Source organism: Panthera leo, chromosome B1 (assembly GCF_018350215.1).
Source record: "Panthera leo isolate Ple1 chromosome B1, P.leo_Ple1_pat1.1, whole genome shotgun sequence".
In the NCBI taxonomy this organism is placed as follows: Eukaryota; Metazoa; Chordata; class Mammalia; order Carnivora; family Felidae; genus Panthera; species Panthera leo.
In genome coordinates, this window is record NC_056682.1 from 112,565,613 (window position 1) to 112,586,374 (window position 20,762).

The 20,762-nt window shown below is 39.6% G+C and overlaps 1 long non-coding RNA gene across 1 annotated transcript in view; it reads left to right on the forward strand.

Moving 5' to 3' along the window:
- The window catches only part of LOC122217041, a 73,986-nt gene extending 63,966 nt beyond the window's left edge, over positions 1-10,020 (forward strand). Inside the window, exons 3-4 of the long non-coding RNA XR_006201264.1 lie at positions 5,060-5,099; positions 9,756-10,020. This is a non-coding gene — a long non-coding RNA (uncharacterized LOC122217041). The remainder of the gene's footprint in view (positions 1-5,059; positions 5,100-9,755) is intronic.
- The last annotated feature ends 10,742 nt before the right edge of the window (positions 10,021-20,762 follow it).

Below are 20,762 nucleotides of genomic sequence, written 5' to 3' on the forward strand. Positions count from 1 at the left end.
TCTTAGTTTCATTGATCTGTTCTGCTTTTTTTGTTGTTTGTTTCTATAGAATTTATTTCTGCTCTAATCTTTATTATTTCCATTCTTCTGCTGGCTTTAGGCTTTATTTGCTGTTCCTTTTCTAGCTCCTTAAGATGTAAGCTTAGTTCGTGTATTTGAAACTTTTCTTGGTACTTGAAGTAGGACTGTATTGTAATATACTTTCCTCTTAGGACTGCCTTTGCTGCATCCCAAAGATTTTGGACTGTTGTGTTTTCATTTTCATTTGGTTCCACATACTTTTTATTTCTTCTTTACTTTCCTGGTGAACTCATTCATCCTTTAGTAGGATGTTCTTTAATCTCCATGTATTTCTGGTATTTCCAAATTTTTTCTTGTAGTTGACTTCAAGTTTCATAGTGTTGTGGTCTGAAAGTATGCATGGTATGATCTCAATCTTTTTGTACTTGTTGAGGGCTGATTTGTGTCCCAGTGTGTGATCTGATCTGGGGAATGTTCTATGTGCATTCTAGAAGAATATGTATTCTGCTGCTTTAAGTTGAAATGTTCTGAATATAACCATTAAGTCCATCTGGTCCATGGTGCCGTTCAAAGCAATTGTTTCCTTGTTGATTTTCTGCTTAGATGATTTGTCTATTATGTAAGTGGGGTGTTAAAGTCCCCCATTTTTATTGTATTATTTTCAATGAGTTTCTTTATGTTTGTGATTAATTTATTTATATATTTGGGTTCTTCAAGTTGGGGGCATAAATATTTACAATTGTTAGGTCTTCTTGAGGGATAGATTCCTTAATTATGATATAATGCCCTTCTTCATCTCTTGTTATAGTCTTTGGCTTAAAATCTAGTTTGTTTAATATAAATATGGCTATCTTTTGGTATTTATTAGCATGATATATCATTATCCATCCTCTCACTTTCAATCTGTAGATGTCTTTAGGTGTAAAATGAGTCTCTTGTAGGCAGCATATAGATGGGTCCTGTTTTTTTTCCATTCTGATACCCTTTGTCTTTTGATTGGAGCAGTCAGTTCATTTACATTCAGAGTGATTGTTGAAAGATATGTATTTAGTACCATTGTGTTACCTGTAAAGTTTGTGTTTCTGGGAGTGCCTGGGTGGCTCAGTTGGTTGAGCATCCAATTTTGGCTCAGGTCATGATCGCACAGCTCATGAGTTCGAGCCCTGCATCAAGCTCTGTCCTGACAGCTCAGAGCCTAGAGCCTGCTTCAGATTCTCTGTCTCTGTCTCTCTCTGCCCTTCCCCCACTCATGCTCTGTCTCTCTGTCTCTCTCTCAAAAGTAAATAAACATGGAAAATTTTTAATTAAAAAAAATAAAAATAAAAATAAATTAACAAAAAGTTTGTGTTTCTGGTGATGTTTTCTGTTCCTTTCTATTCTGTGTTGCTTTTGGTCTTTTTTTTCTCACCCAGAATCCCCTTTAATATTTCTTGCAGGGCTAGTTTAGTAGTCATGAATTCCTTTAGTTTTTGTTGGTCTGGAAAACTTTTTATCTCTCCTTCTATTCTGAATGACAGCCTTCCTAGAAAAACTATTCTTATCTGCATATTTTTCCCATGTAGCATCTTAGATATATGAAGACACTCCCTCTGGCCTGCCAAATTTCTGTGGACAGATCAGCTATGAAACTTATCTGTCTTCCCTTGTAGGTTAAGGACATTTTTTTCCCCTTGCTGCTTTCAGGATTCTTTCCTTGCCTGTGTATTTCATGAATCTGACTATGATATATCTTGGTGATGGCCAGCTTTTGTTGGATTTAATGGGAGTTCTCTGTGCTTCTTGGATTTTGATGTCTCTTTCCTTCACCAGATTAGGGAAGTTTTCAGCTATAATTTGCTCATGTAAACCTTCTGGTCCTTTTTCTCTTTCATCATCTTCTGGGACTCCTATGATACAAATGTTATTAAGCTTTAAGGAGTAGCTAGGTTCCCTAAGTCTACATTCGTGATCCAATAACTTTCTTTTCCTCTTCCTTTCAGCTTCATTTTCCATAATTTTATCTTCTACATCACTGATTCGTTACTCTGCTTCATCCATTCTTGTTGTCATTGCATCTATTCAGTTTTGCATCTCAGTTGTAGCATTTTTTTATTTTGGCCTAACTAGTATTCAGTTCTTTTAGCTCTGCAATAAAGGATACTCTAGTGTCTTCTATGCTTTTCTCAAGCCTACCTAGTATCCTATGATTATTGTTTTAAATTCGAGTTCAGATATCTTTCTTGTATCTGTGTTGATTAAATCCCTGGCCATGACTTCTTCCTGTTCTTTCTTTCCTCCATCTTCTCATTTTGTCTGGGTCACTGTTTTTGTGTGCATGTTATTGTTAGGAAAGCCTGTTGTATTCCTTCTCTTGAGAGTAATGGCTGTATTAAGAGCTCCTAAAAGGGGATGGGAGGTGGGGGAAGGATATATTGTGTGTTTTGGTGTTAATTAAAAGCAGCTATATCCAGGGGTGCCTGGATGGCTCAGTCAGTTAAGTGTCCAACTTCAGCTCAGGTCATAATCTCATGGTTTACAAATTCAAGCCCCGCATTGGGCTCTGTGCTGACAGCTCAGAGTTTGGAGCCTGCTTTGGATTCTGTGTCTCCCTCTCTCTCTCTCTCTGCACTTCCCCTACTCGTGCTCTGCCTCTCTCAAAAATAAATAAAAACATTTTTTTTAATTTAAAAGAAGCTATATATATATATATATATATATATATATATATATATATATATGTAAGCTAGATCCTATTTTCCCTAGATTGAAGTTTGGCAGCACTCTATGATCAGTAGACTTGATGTGTTGTGCTGGTCTTCTGGGAGAGAAGACTGGTGTTCCAATTCTCAGACAAACTTTGCCCTAGTGGAGATGCACCTGCAAGGTGCAGGGGATGGGACTTGGTGTAAGCAGCTCCAGCCTCCACTGGGTGGTGCTGTTTTACTCCCTGAAGTCAGTCAATGCTGATGGATTAGGGGGTGGGGGGGGGGGGGGGGGGGGGAATATCATTATCCTTCTCTCTCAGTCCCAGAGCAGGGAGCTTGAACCTGCCACTTTTCAGGAAGCTATCACAGAAAAGCAAATAGTCACCTCTCTTGTGTCCCCAGCTTCTACCAGATCCCTGCTTTCATCCACACTGTCTGCCTACCAGGCACCACATCACTCCTGTGTTTTATCTTAGGCATGGGGCTGGGTTTCAAAATTGCAAATTTTAGAGGTCCACACAGCACTGACCCATGCTGGTCCTCTGGAGGTGGGTATTATTACCTGTGGCCAGTGCCAGCTTGTCCCAGAAATTGGTTGCACAACTGCACAGTGGTTCAGAGTTTATGGTAAAGTTCAGCTAAAAGCCAGCAACAAGGTTTGCTGCTCTCAGCTGGTGCCTTTGTTCCTATGCTAGGGAACAGAGCAGCATGCTGGCACTGCCAGTTCTTTTGTCCCTGGAGAGGCCATGACCCCACTCTCAAATGCATTCCAAGCATGGGAACTGTCTCTCCCCATGTGGCCCAAGGGATCCTCAGACCACATTGCTTGCTCCCAGGTCTCCGCCCTGCTTCCCCACCAGAGCACTGCTAAGCCACAAAGCATGACTCTGGCAATGGCACAGACCTTGGATACTTCAGACTCTCTGCTCTGCTGTTTATAAAACTTAGCAGTATTGGGGCTCCTGGGTGGCTCAGTCAGTTAAATGTCCAGCTTCGGCTCAGGTCATGATCTCACAGCTTGTGTGTTTGAGCCCTGCACCAGGCTCTGTGCTGACAGCTCAGAGCCTGGAGCCTGTTTTGGATTCTGTATCTCCATCTCTCTGCCCCTCCCCACTCTCTCTCTCTCTCTCTCTCTCTCTCAAAAATAAAGAAAAAAAAAACATTTTAATTTAAAAAAAAAACACTGGCAGTATCAGCCCCTTTCTTTTCCCAATCAATGGTTCTGGGAAAGGTTTTTCTTGTGCAACTCCCTTTGTGAACTTCTGCACTTTCTCTGTCTTTCTTTCGCTTTCATTCCTTTCTCCATGATCAGGGCTCCCTCCCCTACAGCTCCCTCCCCTGGCAGCTCTTCTTTTCCCCAGATCAACTCTCTGCAGCTTCTACCTTCCACAGTTTGGCTGTTTTTTCTACCTCTAATTGTTCAGTTTTGCTCTCTCAGTCCTCAGATGGATTTCTTGTGTTACAAATGGTGTGATATTTATCTAGCTGTATTCAGTGGATGATACAAACTTAGGGTCCTCCTACTACTCTACCATCTTAATCTGTCTTCTAAACACTGTATTTAGAGACATAAAACCTCATGACTGTTATATCTTTGGAGAATGATTCTGTCATTATTATTAAATATTGCTTTTTCACCTTTTAGTGCTTTTAATATTGATTCTATTTGGTATGATATGAGTATTTCTATACCTGTTTTTCTATTGTCATTGTTGTTATTAATTTCACCCAATATTTTTACTAATATTTTCTTTTCTACTTTTTAGAGTTATTTCATTATGATGATATCTTTTTTTAATGTTTATTTATTTTTGAGAGAGAGAGTGGAAACAGGGGAGGATCAGAGAGAGAGGGAGACCTAGAATCTGAAGCAGGCTCCAGGCTCTGAGCTGCCAGTACAGAGCCCAAAGCAGGGCTCGAACTCACAAGCCACAAGATCATGACCTGAGACAGAAGTCAGACACTTTTCCAACTGAGCCACCCAGGCACCCCATTATGATGATATCTTATTACTCCATCTGAGAGTACTTCTATTTTAATAATACTGATTATTGATACTTTGGAATTTTATGACCATTATATTGTTTTCTCTCTCCAATGCTTTCTTTTTATTTTCTCTTTATATTCTTTTGTTAAATTAAGTTGTCTTTTAATCTATATATGAAATAATATTTTTATTATACATTACATATATATAATTATACACACACTATATCTATTCTTTCAGTGGTTAACCTTACTTATATAATATTTTAATTTTATTGTTGCCCAAGCAACGCTTTCATATAAGTTAAGATTAGATGACACTCAAAATTTCATAAAGAAAATCAGATCTCTATAATTTTTCTCCACAGGTTTTACCACAGTCTGCCCCCTGAGATGGTGAGAGGGGAGGTAAGATGAGCTTCCAGCCAGACTATCTCAGTAGCTGGCCTTTTGGGCTTCTGGTTTTTTCTTGTGTGGCAGCCACCAGGACATCTGCTCCGTCGCTGGGGCATTCCACACATGGCTTCTTCCTGGGATAGGCACCTCTCCTTCCCATTGCTTGGCACAGTACCCAGTTGCTCCAAGTCTGGTGCCCCAATCCTTTCCCTGACCATTTCCACAAAGCTTCCTCCTGCTTCTTAAATTTTCTTCTGAAGCCCTTCCAAAGCCAATTCTCTCTTTGGTAGCAATTCTCTGTTGCAAGTTGTGGGCTATAGTTCTTCCCAATTACAATCCATCTTTTGGGAGTTTCTCCCTCTGGTCCATAGAAAACACCAAGAACCTCTTCTTATTTTCCAGTACTGTTACAGTCATCATCTGTCATTGGGATGAATAGCGGGAAGGAACATGGGTTTTGTCCACCACATTGAGCCTATTCTAGGTATTCCTTTGATGATTGGGGGGAAATTTGACATGTTCCCCTTTTGGGAAAAAAAAACTAACTCTGAGTTGCTTGATAAGATCAAATGAGAAGAGGCAGTTTGGACCATTAGGCTCCAAAATCTAAGAAATGTGCATTGAGTTATGGTCATCTAGGAAATGTGCATTGAGATATGGTCATGTCCTATCTGACATTCCAGTTTCTGCCTTTCCAAGTTGGTTTATTAAACCCCTATCTTCGTTTATTCATGTCCTACTATTCCAGAATCATATATATACATATATATATATATATATATATATATATATATATATATATAGGATAGGATATATACTATCCTATACTATATATCCTATACTATAGGATAGTATATATCCTATAGTATCCTATAGTATAGGATATATATATCATCTATATCTATCTATCTATCTATCTATCTATCTATATAGATGATATATATATCCTATACTAGCTCTGGCTTGAAACAGGAAATATTTCAATACCAATTCTTCATAAAAGTGTGAGAGTTGATGAGTAAATCAATAAATAGATCCATAAATTGGGAGATATCACTCAATAAAGTTCAAGGGATCTTTATCCTCAATATTCCAAGGAGATTGTGGTTTTGACTTTGAACTGAGGATTGCACTTCAAAGAATCTATGTGTAGAAGAAAGAACATGGCCTCTGGGGAAAATCAGAAGTGAATTTGTATCCCATTGCTGCTGTTACCAGCTAGTTTACTTTGAGCCAGTTTTCTAACCTCTCTGATCCTCAGTTTTTCAACCTATAAAACCAGAATAGGAATACCTTTTCTAATGTTGAGAAAAAAAAACCCTCTTATTGGTGGTAATGCAAACTGGTGCAACCACTGTGGAAAACAGTATGGAGGATCCTCAAAAAGTTAAAAGAACTACCCTATCCAATAATCACACTACTGGATATGTAACCCAAAAATACAAAAATACTAATCAAAGGGATACATACATTCCTATGTTTATAGCAACATTATTTATAATAGCCAACTTATGGAATTAGCCTAAGTGTGAATTGATAGATGAATGAATAAAGAAGATGTGATATACATAGAATTAGATATAGATATACAGATAGATAGATATATAGATATAGATAATGGGATATTATTTGGCCATAAAAAGAATGAAATCTTGCTATTTGCAACTACGTGGGTGGAGCTAAAGAGTATAATGCTAAGTGAAACAAGTCAGTCAAGGAAAGACAAATGCCATAAATTTTCAGTCATATGTGAAGTTTAAGAAACAAACAAGCAAGCAAAAAAAAAAAAAAAAAAAAAAGCAAGGGGAAAAAAGAGAAAGGGAGACAAACCAAGAAACAGACTCTTAAATGTAGAGAAGAAACTGATGGTGAACAGAGGGGAGATGGGGGTTGGGGGAGGTGAAATAGATGATGGGGATTAAGGAGTACACTTGTGTTGAGCACAAGGTTATGTATGAAAGTGCTGAATCACTTTACTGCTGAAACTAATATACCACTGTATGTTAACTATATTGGAGTTAAAATAAAAATAAAGTAAAATAATATGAAATAAAACAATAAAATAAAATATAATAAAATAAAATAAAACAAAATAAAATAAAACCTCTGAAAATAGGGACTGCTGTGATCTTGTGCACTCTGGCCCAAGCCACCGTAATCTCTCAATGGAATATTGCCGAAGGTCCTGAATGCTCTCCCTGCCCTCACTACAGCTCCTCCTCCTTCCAATCTATGTCCAGCCCTATAGCCAGTCAAATCAGGCCATTGTCTATGACTGGGTGGATCTCATTAAAAGTAAAAGCCCAAGTCCTTACTATCATGGTCCTACCAGATCTTTTCCCTTTGTTACCTGTCTGACCTATTGTCCTATTACTCTCCCCTACTCCCTGCAAACCAGCCCAAAGCCCTCTTTGCTATCCCTCAACTATGCGAGGCACACTCCTACCTCAGGTACCTTGGCAATGGCTCTACTCTTTTTCTGGAGTGTGCCTCTCTAGGTATCCACACAGCTTTCTTTACTCAAATGTCACCCCCTTAGGCCTCTCTCTCTCTTTTAAATTTTTTTTTAAATGCTTATTTATTTTTGAGAGAGAGACAGAGACAAAGTGCAAGCAGGGGAGGTGCAGAGAGAGAAGGAAACACAAAATCCGAAGCAGGCTGCTCTGAGCTGTCAGCACAGAGCCCGATGCAGGACTCAAATTCATGAACCGCGAGATCATGACCTGAGCCGAAGTCAAACGCTTAACCGACTGAGCCACCCAGGTGTCCCAGGCCTCTCTTTGATGCTGCCAGAAATTTCCACCCTCCTCTGATATTTCTACATGAGTTTTTCCCTTTACCAGTTATCACTAGCTAACATACTATGTATTTTACTTATTTGTATTTGCATTTGTCTGTTTCTACAACTGGAATGGAAGTTCCATGAGGACAGGGATTTTTTTTTTTAATATGATTGCTACTATCCTAGCACTGGGAATCATTTCTGGCCCACAGTAGAGGGATAATGCATATTAGATAGAGATGGTATTTGTAAAGCAAAATAGTATAGTATTAGTGATCAAGAATGCAGCTTCAGAAACCAGACTCCATGGATTCCAATCTACTGCTAATATTTACTAGGTATACAACCTTGGGCAAGTTACTTAACCTCCCTGGCCTCAGTTTTATCACCATTAATATCACCATTAACTGGTGGAGGCACCTATGCATAGAAGTGTGGGGAAGGTTAAATGAAATAATACATGTAGAGTGTTTGGAACAATGACTGGCATGTAGTAAGCCATCAATAAAAGATAACAATTGTGACTGACACATCTAGTATAAATAGGTGCTTAGTTTGCTGGTAGCTATAATTATTATTAAGCTATAAGAGCCTGAGCCCTCAGAGAATGGGCGGGTTTAAGAGGTGGAGAATGCCATTATCTCAAACATTAGAACCAAAAAAGCCAAGCTTGCATGCTGTGAGAGGAAGGTGTAGTTAAGCTGACCATCCCTGATTCAAGTATATGTGTGCAGCTTATGCTAATAGTATCTGACTCCAAACAGCTGATTAAGTACAATGTGAGTGAAGGAGAAATGGCAACAACAGGACAAAGGGTCCAAGCTGTGGTCACAAGGTTGGTCTTAGTTAGAAGGCTCACTTCATCTGTCAGGGAGTGTGGAGTATAATTAACCAGAGAGGAGCACAGAGGCCTTGTGTTTGAGTCTCCTGAGCAGTCTTGTCACAGCTGAATGAAGAGGCAGGCACAGGATATTATTAACTGTCCCACAAGTGAATGCCCATAAAAGCAAATTGTCCTGCTCAGCAAATTCCATTGCAGACGTATCCAACAACACAAGACTGATTTCTGGAAGCAAAGGAGCTATTAAACACAAGATTCCTAAATAATGAGACAAAGTCAACGCCTCACCTTCACTCAACTACTTCCCCTTCTGATGCCGAGTTTGCGGATTTGGGGATTTGGGTGTAAATAACTAGTGTTACCCTCCATAAGCCATCAGGTAACCTAAAGGAATTATAGGGCTTTTATTATTCTGCCATTGTACATATAAAATAATAGCGAAATAATGAAAAAATCTAAGCATTTGCTGTTATTGTCGTTATTGGTACATTCACCTGATGCATTTTTTGCCAATCTTTTATTTTCTGCTTTTCAAGATTATTTAATTGTGAAGATATTTTATTATTGCAGTCTGAGAGTATTTATGTTACTGAGTATTACTGATTACTGATATTTAATAGTAGTGACTTTTTATAATTTTGGATTTTATGATCATTATATTTTGTCCCATCTCTACTCTGTTTTCTTATTTTTTTCTCTTTATATCCCTTCGTTAGATTAAGTTGGCTTTCATTTCACTCATATAATATAGTTTACTAATATGTAAATTTTATATAGTTAACTATATATTAATATGCATGATATGTATTGATAATACATGTTAATATAGAGTACATTTACATATTTTAATACTATATACGTTTTTAATAAATGTATACATAAAATAATCATTATATCTATCCTTCTGGTGGTTGGCCTTACTTACGTAACACTTTAATTCGATTGTTGTCAAAGTAATATTTTTATGTACGTTTAAAAAAAATTAGATGATGCTCAAAATCTCGTATAAAAAAATCAGAAATTCTCTGTAATTTTTTCTCCACAGGTTTTACCACAGCCTGCCTCCTGATTTGGTGAGAGCAGCCAGGATCAGCCTCCAGCCAGACTGTCTCAGGAGCTGGCCTTCTGGGTTCCTGGTTTTTCCTTGTGTGGCAGCTGCCAGGACAATTGCTCAGTCTCTGGGGCATTCCCCACATGGCTCCTTCCTGGGACAGGAAGTAGAGTTTGTTTTTCAAATAGCCAGTTTTTACTGACCTACTTTCCACTGATTGAACTGGCTGTTGTGACATTATGGAGACACTATTTAACATACAGAGTTATAAAGAAGAGAAGAATGAGCCATGGCGACCTGTCACATGAGTCTCTGAATAAAATGTGGCTCACGTAGGTGCCCGGCCTCACCTCCCAGGGCTCCCCTGCCCTCTCTGAGGAGGGAGTCTTTAGGACTCCCTAAAGCAGGATATAAACTCTTGCCCCTGAGCAGGATATAAACTGTAATTCAAGTAACCCACCATCAGTGAATCTTAGAGCACACTCTTTTTAACCCCGGAGTTCTGCTTTGTTCCCTCACATCTCCCAACCTACTGCGTGCCTGCTTTCTTGGAGGCCGAGTCTGTACCTGGATGACAGCTCCTGCCTGTCCTTCATTGTCTCCTCTCTTTGTGGCGATGTCTGAATTTAACAATTCCTAGATGCCCCAGGTTGTGTTATAGCCATCAGTGTGATCCTGCATTTCTCTCAGTCCAAGTTTTTCTGATGCTGACATCTTACCTAGATATCCACTCTCAGACCTTTGTCCTCTCCACCCACCTGGAGTTCTTTCTACAGCCTGCATCCCTTCCCTCCAGCTTTACTCCCAAGTAGATCTGGGTCTGGATCTGGCACCTGCCACTCAGCCTGATCAAGTAGCAGACACTTTCATGTGCATTCTCTCATCTTATACACACGACTCTGTAACACGGGTGTCCAAATTCTTATCCTCATTTCAGCGTTCAGAAAACAGAGGCTTAAAGAGGCTAAGTGTCTTGCCTGTCTGAGGCCAAGAATTAAGTGGAGTCTGCTCTCAAAACCAGATCTTATATCCACACAATAGAATATTATTCATCCACAAAAAGTCATGAAGTGCTGAAGCATTCTACACTTCCACTGTGGATGAACGTGGGAAACATTATGCTAAGTGAAAGAAGCCAGACACAAAAGGTCGCATATTGTATGACTCCATTTATATGAAATATCCATAATAAGTAAGTCCACAGAGAGAACAGATTGTTGGCTGCCAGGGAAACTGCTTTCCTTCGAGGTGACAAAGTGCTTTAGAACTATATACAGGAGGTGGTTGCACAGTGTGGTGAATGCACTAAATACCATTGAACTGCTCCCTTCAGAATGGTTAATTTGATGTTACATGAAGTTTGGCTCACTTAAAAAAGAAAAAGCAGGCTTTTGGATTGCCAGAACCTGAGCTCCTTTCACTGAAAAAAATTGTTTGCTACGTTTGAAAATAGAAAAAAGAAAATGATATTCCAGCACATTTTAAAATTAGATATGGGAAAGCAATTTATTACCTTAATATGTGAATCACCAAGAAAGATTTTACATTTAAAAAAATTTATTATAAAAGTGAAACCAGTAAATGAAAAAGCTCACACAGTAGAGAAGAGTACAGATAATGATGCAAGATTACACCTGGCCCAGCCACTCAGTCTTACTCCCTGGAGATAAGCATTATTAGCAGTTGTTTTTGTAAACTTCCAGAAGACTTCCTGAGCATATGTATAACCACATGGTCCTTACTTTGCTTTTTTTTTTTTTTAATTAACAATACCTCTTGGAAAACTTTCATAAGAGAAAATATATCTAGCTCATGAATTCTAGCAGCTGCATGATATTGCATTTTATGGTCCTATCATAAATTTATCTATCTTCCTCCTCATCCTAACACTTAGTACTTTATTTCTCCAAGTGGTCCTCCATTCTTATGTGTCATGTTTAAAAGCTATTTGCAGGCGTAGGCAATACTGGTGATTTTCAAACTTTAGCGTGAGTAGAAATCACCTATGAAGCTTAGTAAAAATGATGATTCCTGAGCCTCATCCCAAAATGATCTTACTTGGCATGTCTGCCTTGGGTCCAATTATTTCTACTTTTTTAATAGGCACCCAGAGTTATTCTGATGCAAGTCATTCCTAATCCTACTTTGAATAATACGAAACAGAATAAGGAACTCATTCATTCCAGCAAACCATTATCAAGTTGGTGCTAAGTTCCAAAATTTGTGCGTGTGCTGGGAGTACAAACATTACTAAAACAAGGCACTTGCCCTGACAATAGAAGATACCAGTAAACCAGCCAACGCCGTAACATAAGGGACACACAATGGAAGTGCATACAAGCTGGGGAACACTTAGGAGCAGAGGTCAGGATAGGCTTCATGAAGGAGGAGACAGCCGGACAGAACAGTGGTACGTGAGGGCACCTGGGCGGCTCAGTAGGCTAAACATCTGACTTCGGCTCAGGTCATGATCTCACAGTTTGTGAGTTCAAGCCCCGCATTGGGCTCTCTGCTGTCAGTGTGGAGCCCGCATCAGATCCTGTCTCCCTCTCTCTCTCCCCCCCCTCCTGAGCTCATGCTTTCTCTCTGTCTCAAAAATAAATAAAAACATCAAAAGAAAAGTTAAAAAAAAAAAAAAAGCAGAGGATTAACAAGCATTTTCCAAGGAGATGGAATTGAGTTGGTACAGAGACAAAGCCTCCAAACTGAAGTAACATCATGAATAGTCATGGAACTGAGAGAGAACAGAGTGATCACTAAGAGTCTACTTGTGTAGTGTCACGTTAAGGAGCTGAACTTTGTGGGTTATGGAAATCATGAATAATTTTAACCAGTGAAGTACCAGGGTTCAACTTGGATTTTAAAGATCATTTTGATGACAGTATGAAGGATAGGTTCAAGGAGTTCTGAAGCTGGAGGAAGAGAGATTTATTTAAAGGCTATCACAAAAACGTGCCAAAATGATGATAGTTAAAAAAGAAATGTGTGAGGGACGCCTGCTTGGCTGTCGGTTAAGTGTCCAACTTTGGCTCAGGTCATGAACTCATGGTTTGTGAGTTGGAGCCTCATATCAGGTTCTCTACTGTCAGCACAGAGCCTGCTTCAGAGCCTCTGTCTCCCTCTCTCTCTGCCCCTCCTCTGCTTGTTCTCTCTCTCTCAGAATAAATAAATACACTTAAAAAAATGTGTGAAAATAATAGATGAAAATGTGAAAAGAAATTATTATGATTTAGGTAGGGAAAATGCTTTTTATGTATGAAACTCAGAAGTCAAAAAAGAGAAGAATGCTAAATTGGACAACATAAGAATATTTCTATAAATATAAGTATAAACAACAAACTGGGGGACATGTTTGCAACACATATCACAAGGGCTACTTTCCTGAATAAACAAAGAATTTTCATTAATCACTGAGAATAGATCAATAATCCAATAAAAATATAAACTGGACAGTTCACAACTTACAAATGGCTTTTAAATATTCAAAAATATTTAATCTCTTTAATAATTAGAGCCAATGCAAAATAAAGCTATAGTAAAATCCCATTTTCAGGGCATTATGCTGGCTCAGTGGGTACAGCATGTGACTCTTGATCTTAGGGTCATGAGTTCAAGCCCCACGTTGGGCATAGAGACTACTTTATTTTTTTTTTAATTTTTTAATGTTTATTTATTTTTGAGAGAGAGACAGACTGCGAAGGAGGGAGGGGTAGAGAGAGAGGGAGACACAGAATCCAAAGCAGGCTCCAGGCTCCATGCTGTCAGCACAGATACTTAACCGACTGAGCCACCCAGGTGCCCCACATAGAGCCTACTTTAAAAAGAAAAAAAGGAAGGGGCGCCTGGGTGGCTCAGTCTGTTAAGCCTCCGACTTTGGCTCAGGTCATGATCTTGCCATTTCTGAGTTTGAGCCCCCCATCAGGCTCTGTGCTGACAGCTCAGAGCCTGGAGCCTGCTTCAGATTCTGTGTCCCATTCTCTCTGCTCCTCCCTTGCTTGTGCTCTCTCTCTCTCTCTCTCTCTCTCAAAAAATGAATAAACATTAAAAAAAAAAAAAGGGTGGGGAAGGAACCTGGATGGCTTGGTCAGTTAAGCTTTCAACTCTTGATCTCAGCTCAGGGCTTGATTTCAGGATCTTGAGTTCAAGCTCCACGTTGGGCTCCAGGCTAGGTGTGAAGCCTACTTTAATAAATAAATAAACAAACAAAATATAATATAATACCATTTTCTCTTATTAAATTATATCACCTTTTCAAAACTTTAAACATTTTTTAAGAAAAAAAAAAAACCTGGGGTGCCTGGGTGGCTCAGTCGGTTAAGCCTCCGACTCCGCTCAGGTCATGATCTCATGGTTCATGAGTTTGAGCCCCACATCGGGCTCTGCGCTGACAGCTCGGAGCTTGGAGCCTGCTTCGGATTCTGTCTCTCTACCCCTCCCCCACTTGTGTTCTGTCTCTCTCAAAAATAAACATTAAAAATAATAATAAAAAAAAAAAACCTCTCCAAACAAATACAAGAAACTGTAAGGGCATGAACTAATAAAATGCTTGTCATGCAGATAAATGTAAAATCCAAATGTACCAGATACAGGATGGGAATAGGCATCTACGCAATGGCCCATGCAAAAAACACTCTTAGAAAACCTCTCAAAAAACCTTGTCTTAGTCATCAATAAAAGCAATAAGGTTAGAGCTGAAAAACAAGATTCTTAGTATGATCCCATTCATGTGAAAATGTTTTTAAGTGACTTCACAAAATCCAAACAATTTTACAGTATGATATGGTCACAAAAAAACAATCAAAAACAAAGAAAAGTATCTCTTGGGGTTTTAGGTTGCCATAATAGAAACACATGATCCAGCTTAAGGGACATAAAGCCTCACATAGTAAAAATAGAACAATTTTAGATTCATATATGGCTGACTTCCAATCTTTCCGATTTAATGATTAGGTTCAAGTAATTTAATGTCTCTGATCTTGGGTTTTTCCTATCAGGAAAGTGAGGTTTCAATAACTCATCCTCAAAATTTTAAAAGATTCAGAAGAGAACATACAAAGCACCTTAGCATGGTGCTGGGAACAGAATCTGTGCTTAATTAATGTCAATTCTCTTCCTTCTTTCCATCCTCTCTTTCCCCGTAAGAGAATACTATATTGGTTTGGGAACTTGGTGGAGCGTACTTAATCATCAAAGGACACTGGGAGATTTAGCAAAGTTAAAGCTATGGAATTTAAAACCACTTGAGTCAGGTCCAGCAGAGCTTGGAGATAAAGATGAAATAGAAAGATCTGGAGTTCCAAGTAGAAAGAAGGGAAGAGGGCCCAAGGGTGGTTACAGAGAAGTGATGCTGGGCAGGCAGACTCGGTAGTCTGGGGCACCTGCAGAAACTTGCAGAAAATATTCACATCTGCAGCACATTTTCAGAAATGCCTCCTTGAACGGTAGGAGGAGGATAAGAGACACATTGAGGATTCTTTGTTCAGAGCCAGAGTAGGAGCAATAGCCAGTGTGGGAACTGTGAAATCAGAGTCCCAACTGGATCCAAGGAAGTCAGAAGACAATGAACTGGAGTCAAAAGCCAATTGGGTCAGTCCTCTGGCATTGGCTGTAGCACTGATAAGAATATCATTCACCTTTGTTTCTTGGCTGACACTGCTGCCCTGAGAAACCATGAAAGCCCAAAGGGAGACAAGGGCAGAGATGAGTGTCTTTCTAAGAGTCTCCTCATCGTGGAAAGTCAGAAATTGATTTCATAGAAATCTTACAAATGAAGTCAAAACTGCTTAAAAAAAAAAAAAAAAAGAAATCAAAACTGCTTAGGAATATGAGAAGAGAAGGCTAGCCCCTAGGAACAAAGGTCAGTCCCATGAAATGACCTCCATAATCTGTGTGTATTAGTCAGGGTTCTCCAGAGAAACAGAACCAATAAGATATACAGAGAAAGACACATAAGAAGAGATTTATTATAAGAATTGGCTCACACAATTACAGAGGTGAGGAGTCCCACAACCTGCCATCTACAAGCTGGAGAAGAAGGAAAGCCAGTGATGAATTTCAGACGAAGCCCAAAGGCCTGAGAACCAGGGGGAGCCATCTAAAATTTGAACTTCCCTTTCCCTAACACTTTTATTTTTTTTCAACGTTTTTTTATTTATTTTTGGGACAGAGAGAGACAGAGCATGAACGGGGGAGGGGCAGAGAGAGAGGGAGACACAGAATCGGAAACAGGCTCCAGGCTCCGAGCCATCAGCCCAGAGCCTGACGCGGGGCTCGAACTCACGGACCGCGAGATCGTGACCTGGCTGAAGTCGGACGCTTAACCGACTGCGCCACCCAGGCGCCCCTCCCTAACACTTTTAATTACCATTGTTTGATTTATTTTTTTCTAAGATACTATATATTTTTAAAATCTTGGTTATTGTCTGTCTCCCCTAGGCTGCATGTGACTTTCATGGATCCTAAGCATTTTTGCTTTTGTGAGCCTCCTTCTCCACACACACATACAAATATATTAAAATTTTCATATGACAATTATATTGGTATAAAGACAAATATAACCTGGCTCCATTCATTATTTTATATCCTTTTTCTTCTGATTTTAAAAGAAATTAAGATTAAAGGCCATAAGCACTGTGTTTACTTTGTCTAATGGGTAAATCAGCCCTGGTCTTCCCAACTAGCATGTAAATACCATAAGAGGCAAAGATGTTTATCAGTATCATTCACTTCTGTGTCTTCAATAGCTAGAATAGGACCTGGCATATAGTAGACACTTAATAAATACTTGTGAAACGAACTAATGACTGAATGCATGACCATGAGTTGTTTGGGTATTAGGGAACATGCCCTGATAATTTTTGACTTCCAGCAACATGACACTGTGGTTCAATAATTTCAAACTATGAAGTCCTTAACACCACCAGTAAATGGCTTTGTGAGAAACTGCCCTATCTTTACAGATTTTTGATCAAGCACAGAGAGCCACTTGCCAGTATAACCCTTCAGGGCAAGTCCCTGCCCTCTCTAAGTGTGATACAACCCTGTGGCTTTACAGTCTTGTGAACAGATGTAAGAGGCAATGGCAATCCGTAGACTTAGCTAACAAATAGCAAGAGGCCTGTTTATTCAAAGCACCCCTCTCTGGGGTAGATTTCTTAGTCTGCACCCTTGAAACTACAAGTAGAGCTTTGGTAGCTAAGCAAGTGTTGACAAGTGTTGGCGTGTCTGAATTGGCCTGCAGGCTTCTCGTGGAGACAGTTTCCTGAGTTCTGGGAACCTACTGGCAAGTGTGCTCTGTTTCAGACAGTTTCACTTTAGAAGATGCTCACTATTACGTCTGTGATGCAAAGTGATGTTGCCTCGTCAACTAGGGCTTCTAGAAACATCAACTGTGTTCAGTGATGAAATGTCTTTGGAGGACTCCATTCCAAACTACACATAGGAGGTAATTTTGCAATGTATCCCAAAGGAGATCTCCAAAACCAGAGCTGAGGTTGATGGAGCAACAACCAGCAAGGTCTTCTCCAGGTTGTAGATATTTTGGGGGAGTTAAAATCTTTTCATCTTCAACATGACAAGTTTACCTGGTATTTTATCTTGGGTGATGTTTCTGTGTTCTATAAAATATGAGATAGTCCAGCAGGCTCCTTTGTTTTCAAACCCTCACTTTGTTATGTAATAAGGGTCCTAGTCTAACATCCTATGTTATCCTATTTGACCCCAGGAGTCAAATGCAGTGAATCATCATGACTCTGTATATATGAGGGCCCAGGACATCTTGAAAAGTAACTAATTTTTTAGAGAAAAAGAGCATCAAGGATCACAAGTTTCATTCAAGAACAATGAAAACGTTTCTGAAGAAAAAAGAGGATTGACATTGTGTTCAATGTGTGTCATATGTTTATTATCTTCTCCTACACCACAGACAAGAATATAGGCTCCATGAGAGCAAAGACTTCATCTATTTTGTTCACTGATATGTCCTTAAAACCTACAATAATGTGAGTACATTGCAGGTATCAAGTAAATATTTATTGAATAACTGAATGAACTGCATTTCTGTCCATTCCCTACAGATTTCTCTGAACTACAACATGAGAAAGCTACAAAAAAGATTAGAACTATTTTGCAAACTATGTGAAAGCACAACACAGCTGCTTCATTGGTGATAGAAGTTTAAACAGTGGCCAAAGACAGGGCTGCTGGCTTCAAAAATACTCCCTTACACTGACAGCAATGCTCTTGCCCTCGGGCATGAGAGACATAAGCAAAATTACTGGTTGGCATTGGAAGTCATGCCCTCATTGACCACTGGCAGAAGATCTGCTGCTTTTAATAGTGATGGGAGCCATCACCCCCTGAGAAGCAGAGCTGAGAAGAGAGAAAAAATGGATTCCACAAGGTAGTCAAGAAAACTAGTTCATGGCTCAGGAAGCACCAAACATTATTATGCTCTAGGATATTTTTTAAACAGGATTCTAATCTTGATTATAAGAGATGTTTTGTGATGAGTACCGCTACCATTGATGGGAAACAATCAAGTTACAACACCATTCCTTTGAGCTCTAACTTGCCCTTTGACGCTATTTCACATAGTGTCAGTGACTCAAAAGGAACCAAAATTAACCATGATATGTTTTTATTTATAAGCACCCACGAAGTCTCACAGCCTTTCTCAGGTAACCCATGTAATTTAACAAAGACTTTCTAGAAACACTTAATTCATTTAATTTGTTTAATTCCAAAGACAATTTTGGGAAAGGAATTAGAGGCCAGTCAGAAGCTATAGCTCAGTGATGAGCAGTTTGGGGAAGGACTCTCAGATAGGGAGATATTCCAGATCTTTCACAGCATGCTTCTGTAGGGGTAGTCATGGGATTACAATCACTAGTATCTTTTAGCCATGGATAAATCCATCTAGGACTTCAGGGAAAAAAATTTGCCTTCTTTCTTACTGGGAGTCTGTTAGATCTTCAAGTACTAGTCTTGGACTAGGGCCAAATGGACAAGGCTTGGGAGAAGAAGAGGATCTGCTAGTGGATCTGGAGAAATGGCCCCAAGGGAGGCTGACACCTGGAGTGGTGTCCCTTTCATGAGCCATTTAACTCACTCTTGGAGATAGGAGGGCAATCTGCAGGACAAAAACAACATGAAGAAAACAACAACAAAAAAGAAACAGGAAAACTGTGACACAGAAACCAAAAGATGTGTGTGTTTTGAGAAAGAAGTGATCAAAAGTACAGACTGTGTTGAAAAGTCAAATAAGATGAGGCCTTAAATATGGAGGTCCTGAAGAAATGGGGAGAGAATAAACCAGGCATGGCAGAAATTTGCTGTCTCCCAATACCCATTCTTTCCTTATTCTTTGGTAATCTAATTTTTTTTTATTTTTTATCTTTTATTTGAGAGAGAGAGAGAAAGTGCGCATGCAAGCTGGGGAGAGGGGCAGGGGGAGAGAGAAAGAATCTCAAGCTGTCTCCATGCTCAGTACAGAACCTCACATGGGCTCAATCTTACAGGCTCAATCCCATGGGCTCCATCCCATGACCCCATGATCATGAGCTGAGCTGAAATCAAGAGTCCCATGCTCAATCAACTAAGCCACCCAGGTGCCCCAAGGTAATAGAATTTTTAGTTGGATACATCATGCCCAGAATAAAAACTCCATTTCCCAGGGCCCCTTGCAGCTGGCTGTGAACATGTGATTGATTTAAGTCATTAAGATATAAGTTGAAGTATCACGGGCCAACTGCCAGGATTGTTCCTTATAATCTAGCTAGCATGTGTCTTTGCCACTTCTTTCTCCTTCCTGCATCCTGTTGCCTGAAACATGAACATAATTATGTAAATTCAAGCTCAGCTCATGAGGGCCAGGAGCAAGGGATGGCAGACCAGAACCCTGGAAACAGCTTTAAATTCTAGGGAACTCATGGAGCAGATCTGTTTCACCAACCTTGGATTGCCTACCCACAGACTTTTGTGATAGGGAAAAATAAATTTCATCTTATTTAAGCTATTGTTATAGCCATATTGAATCCTAGTTGAAGTCATGGTCTAGTGTCTCATATACATTATGACCAAAGCATAAGTCCTGACTTTCCTCTCCCAAAGTCTGCTCTTCACACATTCTGCCCCATCTCAATTAATGACACTCCTGTAAACTCTGTTGCTTAGATTGAAAATTAAGCATCATCCTTGATTGCTCTCACAGCCTAGTTTAATCCGTCAGGAAATCCTGTCAGCAGCACCATCAGGGAGCACCATGAATGCAATTATTTCTCCCTCTCCATCCCTACCTTTTCCAAACAGGTTGCTAGAATTCTCCTCCCAGATCACTGCCATCACATCTTCCCTGGTCTTTATGCTTCTACCTTTCCCTCTGTATTCCACTCTCTATGAAAGATGTGAAATAATCTTTTTAAAAATGTAAATCAGGTCAGGGACACCGGGCTGGCTCAGTCATTTAAGTGGCTGACTGATTGGTTTCAGCTCAGGTCATGATCTCAACGGTTTGTGGGATCGAGCCCCGAATCAGGCTCTGCACTGAAGGTGAGGAGTCTGCTTGGGATTCTCTCTTTTTCCCTCTCTCTGCCCCTTCCCCACAAAATAAATAAATAAATAAATTTTTAAAATGTAAATCAGGTTATAACTGAATTCTCCTCAAACCCATCCCATGGCTTTCCTTCCTACTTTGAACAAAATTTTAAGTCTTTGCCATGATCTTTGTGGACTTCTATAATGCCTTCTGACTACTCCCAATTCCATCTCCTATCTCCTCCTTGTTCATTCCACTCCAGTTATGTTGTCTTTCCTCCTGCTCTTGAATATGCTACCTCATAATGATGTATAAACACTTGTAAGCCAAGTGTCGTGGGTTTTTGAAAAGCAGTTATTACATGTTAGCTGCTGTCTCTGTTGTGTCTTTATCTGTCAAGAGAAGACTTCCTGTTTATTCCCAGCAGCCTCTCCTGCTTTTATCTTGGCTGCCTTTGCCAACAAGCT